General features: G+C 42.2%; 1 non-coding gene across 1 annotated transcript; it reads right to left on the bottom strand.

Moving 5' to 3' along the window:
* Window positions 1-2,091: 2,091 nt before the first annotated feature.
* Window positions 2,092-2,213, bottom strand: LOC120367477 (small nucleolar RNA SNORA27). Its single transcript, XR_005581858.1, has one exon. It is a non-coding gene; the product is annotated as a small nucleolar RNA SNORA27 (small nucleolar RNA).
* Between the last annotated feature and the right edge of the window lie 4,011 nt (window positions 2,214-6,224).

Genomic DNA, 6,224 nt, shown 5'->3' with positions numbered 1-6,224 from the left:
TTTTTTTTTTTTCATAAAACCTGAAAAGCACAGGCAACAAAAGCAAACAGAAAAAAAGGTAATTATTTAAAGCTAGAAAGCTTCTTCTCAGCAAAGAAAACAATGGACAGAGTGAAAAGACAACCTTCAGAACGGGAGAAAACATTTGCAAACTATATATCTGACCAGGGGTTAATATCTAGAACATATAAGGAACACAAACTACTTAATAGAACAAAACCCCAAACAAACCAATTAAAAATAAGCAAAAGACTTGAACAAACATTTCTCAAAGAAGACATATAAGCCAGGCGCGGTGGCTCAAGCCTGTAATCCCAGCACTTTGGGAGGCCGAGGCGGGTGGATCACGAGGTCAAGAGATCGAGACCATCCTGGCCAACATGGTGAAACCCCATCTCTACTAAAAATACAAAAAATTAGCTGGGCATGGTGGCACGTGCCTGTAATTCCAGCTACTCAGGAGGCTGAGGCAGGAGAATTGCCTGAACCCAGGAGGCGGAGGTTGCGGTGAGCCGAGATCGTGCCATTGCACTCCAGCCTGGATAACAAGAGCGAAACTCTGTCTCAAAAAAAAAAAAAAAAAAAAAAAGAAGACATATAAAAGACCAACAGGTTTATGAAAAATGCTCAACATCACTAATCATCAGGGAAATGCAAATCAGAACTACAATGAGATATCATCTTAACCCAGGTAAAATGGTTACTATCAAAATGAGAAAAAATAACGTGCTGGCATACATATGGAGAAAGGGGAACCCTCACACACAGCTGGTGGTAATGTAAGTAAGTACAGCCTTTATGGACAACAGTATGGCGGTTCCTCAAAGAACTAAGAGTGGAACTACCATGTGATCCAGCAATCCCACTACTGGGTATACTTCTAAGGGGAATGAAATCAATATGTCAAAGAGGTGTGTGCACTCCCATGTTTATTGCAGCACTATTCACAATAGGCAACGTATGAAATCAATCTAAGTGCCCATTAACAGATGAGTGGATAAAGAATATATATGTGCAATGGAGTACTATTTAGTCATTTAAAAGGAGGGAATTCTATCATTGCAGCAACCTGCATGAACCTGGAGGACATTATGTTAAATAAAATAAACCATGCACAGAAAGACAAATACCACATAATCTCCCTCCCATGTGGAACTGAAAGAAGTTGATCTCATAGAAGTAGAGAGTAGAATAGTGGATACCAGAGGCTGAGGAAGTTAGTGGAGAGGAGAATAGGGAGAGATTGGTCAACAGGTACAAAGTTGCAGTTAGATAGGAGGAATAAGTTCTTGTGTTCTACTGCACAATAGGGTGACTATGGTTAACAATTTGTTTTTGTTGTTGTTTGAGATGGAGTCTCACTCTGTTGCCCAGGCTGGAGTGCAGTGGCACAATCTCGGCTCACTGCAACCTCTGTCTCCTGGGTTTCAGTGATTCTCCTGCCTCAGCCTCCAGAGTAGCTGGGATTACAGGCACGTACCATGACACCCAGCTAAGGTTTGTATTTTTAGTACAGCTGAGGTTTCACCATGTTGGCCAGGCTGGTCTTGAACTCCTGACCTCAGATGATCTGCCTAGCTTGGCCTCCCAAAGTGCTGGTATTACAGGCATGAGTCACTGTACCTAGCCAACAGTATTGTATTATATATTTTGAAATAGCTAGAAGAGAGAATTTTGAAGGTACTCACCACAAAGAAATGATAAATGTATGAGGTGATTGACATGAATACCCTGATTTAATTTTTACACAATGCATATATATATTGAACCATTACACTATACCCCATAAATATATATCATTATTATGTGTCAGGTAATAACAAAATAATAACTAATAATAACAACTAATAACTAAAAACAAAAACAAAAATAAGCCATAGATCATAAAACCCATTAGAGGTAAAGTAAGGTTAATGCTTGAATGTATTAGATTTGGATTTGTGATTCCTCTAACTTTGCTATGGAATATATCATTCATAACAAAATATTTCCTTTAACTGATTATATATATATATTTTTTTCTCGGTTAATTCAATATTATTCCACATTTAGAGTTAATAATTTTCTACCAGACTTTTTTTTTCTATTTCAATTTGTTTCAACAGCACACTAGACCAACAACTAGTTTGCATGGGTTTTTAAATTGCATTTTCTTTGCCCACCTGAATGACCAGTAATGACATAAGTCCAACTGGCAAAGTGAAAAGGGGGTCCTACCAGATTTTAATACATAGTAAAATATATATAAGTAAACCAAAAGTAATGTTTTCCCTGACAAAACTATTTTAAAATCACTTTCAATTCATGTACCATGAAAAATGTTTAGATTTCCCCCCAGTTATGTAATTGTAGAATTGAGATACATTTTATATACTTGAATAGCTTACATGCTAATAAAGATGATAGTAACCCAGATAAACTGCGTGTTAGTTTATCAAATGTCTCAATGGGGAATCTTTTTTTGTTTTTTGTTTTTTTGTTTTTTGAGACAGGGTCTTGCTCTGTCTCCCAGGCTGGAGTGCAAGCGCTGTCATGTTGGCTCACTACAACATCCAGCTCCCAGGTTCAAGCGATTCTTATGCCTCAGTCTCCTGAGCAGCTGGGACTACATGTGCCCACTACGATGCCCAGTTAATTTTTGTATTTTTAATAGAGATGGCGTTTTACCATGCTGGCCAAGCTGGTCTCAAACTCCTGACCTCAAGTGATCCTCCCACCTTGGCCTACCCAAGTGCTGGGATTATAGGGGTGAGCCACTGTGCCCAGCCTGTTTTTTTCTTTTGCCCTCAAATTCTTAGTCAATGCTTGTAAGATATTTTAGCAAAACAGTGAATGAAAAGCAGAGAACTTAAAGTCCTAGAGTTGGAGAAGTAGTTTATCCAGAAGCATCCGCCAAGTGATTGACTTTTTGGGGACTGCAGGAACAGAACAGGTGCAAGGAATAACTTTTCTGGAAAATCAGGAAGTGATTGCCTCTCGTTCTTCAAATGAAGACAGGATTAACCAAGACAACGTGATTAAGTATTTGGCAAAGAGCTGCAGACCTCACATCCTGTACAAACGTCACATCTTGTCTTAATGTCTGAAAGAGATTATTTTTAATAGAGATGGAGTTTCACCATGCTGGCCAAGCTGTTGAGGATGCTGTTGGACCAGAGGGAAGAAAAGAACCAGTTCAAGCTGATGCTGCCACATTTACATCCCAAAACAGGAAGGCTGAGGAAACAAAAATTGTGTACCAGGCAAGCACTTAAAATACATCGTTCTTTTTTTGGACGGGCCAGAGTCTCACTCTTTCACCCAGGCTAGAGTGCAGTGGCATGATCTCTGCTCACTGCAACATCTGCCTTCCAAGTTTAAGGGATTCTCCTGGCTCAGCCTCCTGAGTAGCTGGAATTATAGGCACCTACCACGTTCGGCTAATTTTTGTGTTTTTAGAAGAGATGGGGTTTCTTCATGTTGGCCAGGCTGGTCTCGAACTCCTTACCTCAGGCAATCTGCCCACCTCAGCCTCCCAAAATGCTGGGATTTCAGGCATGAGCCACTGCACTCGGCCAATACTCCATCGTTTAAAGTCCTACCAGCATATATATGAGAAACATGCCAATACTCTCTTAGGAAAAAGGAACCCAAGGCTCAAAGGGGCTCATTTGTTCTTGATTTTATTTTGTTAATTGGCATTTATCGAGTACTCTTGCTAGGTGCCAGCACCTGTATAATTTATGTGTGCATATTATCTCATTCCGTCTTTAAAACCTGTGTGCCATTGTCCATACCATAGGTGAGAAAAGCGTGCATAAGGAATGTTAACACATTTCCATTCCTATGGAGGGGCAGGGAGAAATAAACACTTTGGAAACAAACTGAGGAACAAGATACAGTAGTCAGAAACAAGGAGATCAGGCCAAACGCAGCGGCTCATACCTATAATCCCAGGACTTGAGGCAGGAGGATCATTTGAGGTCAGGAGTTCAAGACTAGCTTGGCCAACCCCATCTCCACTAAAGATACAAAAATTAGCTGAGTATGGTGGTATATACCTGTAATTCCAGCTACTCAGGAGGCTGAGGCGGAAGAATTGCTTGAATCCAGGAGATGGGATTGCTCCACTGTACTCCAGCCTGGGCAACAGGATGAGACTCTGTCTCAAAGAAAAAAAAAAAAAGAAAGAAAAAGAAACAAGGAGATCAAAACACCACGTCGAAGACTGGTGGCCTTGTGAATGGATGTTGCTTTCCAATACGCCACAGGTTGAAGGTCGCACACACGGCTGGTGACCAGAGAAGATGGGATTCGAACTCTGATCCACATGACTCCAGAGCCCAGGCACTTACCTACCCTACTCTCCTGTTCTTATTCTCTTTTTCAGTGAAATAATGGTACAAGGCAACCATAAAAACAAACCCGAATCTTGGCTACTCACAGGCACTTCTACTTACTATCATTAACTGGTTAACTAAGAGTTAACAAACACTACAATTCTTTTTATTTCAGTCCTTGCAAATAAAAAATCTATTGACAAATGGTCCTCTGCTTGTTTTGGCAAATGAAATTAGCAATCTTTTTTTTTTTTTTTTGGGATGGCTTCTCACTCTGTTGCCCAGGCTGGTGGGCAGTGGTGATCTCGGCTCACTGCAACCTCTGCCTCCCAGGTTCAAGCAATTCTCATGTCTCATCCTCCTGAGTAGTTCGGATTACAGGGGTGCGCCACCATGCCCAGCTAATTTTTGTATTTTTAGTAGAGATGAGGTTTCACCATGTTGGCCAGGCTGGTCTCAAAATCCCAGCCTCAAGTGATCTTCCCGCCTCAGCCTCCCAAAGTGCTGGCATTACAGGCATGAGCCATCGTGCTCCAGTTGGAATCAGGACTCTTAGCTGCAAGTGATAGATCCAAATTCAACCAACTGCAACCAAAGGTTACTTTTATTAGTGAGATTCTTGAAAGTCATGCAAAGGGAAAAGGTTGAGTCAAACTGGGAGAAGAGCAGAGCAGAGATGCTGCTGAGCTTCCATTTGAGGGTGACAAGAGGCATGACCTGCCGGAAATCCCAGCCCAGCTTCTCCAGCAGCAGAAGTGAGTATTCATGTATCAGCATCCTATTGCCGCTGTAACACACGGCTGGAAATTGACTGGCTAAATGCCACGCAAATCTATTATTTTCTGATTCTGGAGGTCAGAAGTCTGACATTGAGCTGAAATCAAAGTACTGGCCAGGATGTGCTCCCACCTGGAGGTTCTAGGGGATAATTCATTTCCTTGCCTTTCTCTGTTTCTGGAGACTGCCTGCTTTCCTTGGGTCTTACATGCTTTCTTACGTCTTCAAAGCTAACAAGAGTTGCATCCCTCTCTGATTCTGGTTCTTCCATTCTTCTTATCTCCCCGTGATTCTCATTTTTTGCCTCTCTCTCTTTTTTTTTTTTTTTTTTTTTGGCGATGGGGGTCTCACTTTGTCACCAAGGCTGGCATGCAGTGGTGTGATCTCAGCTCACTGCAACCTCCACCCTCTGGGCTCAAGCCATCCATCCTCCCACCTCAGCCTCTTGAGTAGCTGGGACTACAGGTACATACCACCATGCACAGCTAATTTTTTTTTTTTTTTTTTTTTGTATTTTTGGTAGAGGAAGGGTTTCACCATGTTGCCCAGGCTGGTCTTGAACTCCTGAGCTCAAGTGAACCACCTGCCTCAGCCACCCAAAGTGCTTGGATTACAGGTGTGAGCCACTGGGCCAGGACTTTTGTACTTTTAATAACCCTCATGATGACATTGCTCTGGCACCCACCAACCACAGATCCTGTTTTAAGGTGAGATGATTAGCAACCATGGATTAGGATGTGAACAACTCTGGTGGGGGCAATCATTATTCTGTCTCCTATAGGAGCATACCCCTAGATTTACCAATCAGCAATTCTGGATGCAATAGGAAAAGGGTAGATTTCCAAAAGGAAATTGAAGTGTTAGAAAGGCGGATGGGTGGCTGGGCGTGGGGGCTCACACCTGTAATCCCAGCACTTTGGGAGGCCAAGGCAGGCAGATTGCTTTAGGTCAGGAGTTTAAGACCAGCCTGGCCAAAATGATGAGACCCCGCCTCTACTAAAAATAGAAAAATCAGCTGGGCGTGGTGGTGGGTGCCTGTAATTCCAGCTGCTTGGGAGGCTTGAACCAGGAGGCAGAGGTTGCAATGAGTTTAGATCCTGCCACTGTACTCTGGCCTGGGTGACAAAG

The sequence above is a fragment of the Saimiri boliviensis genome, chromosome 12 (assembly GCF_048565385.1).
Source record: "Saimiri boliviensis isolate mSaiBol1 chromosome 12, mSaiBol1.pri, whole genome shotgun sequence".
Lineage (NCBI taxonomy): Eukaryota > Metazoa > Chordata > Mammalia > Primates > Cebidae > Saimiri > Saimiri boliviensis.
The sequence above is the reverse complement of the archived record's forward strand: the minus strand, read 5'-3'. Positions and strand labels throughout refer to the sequence as shown.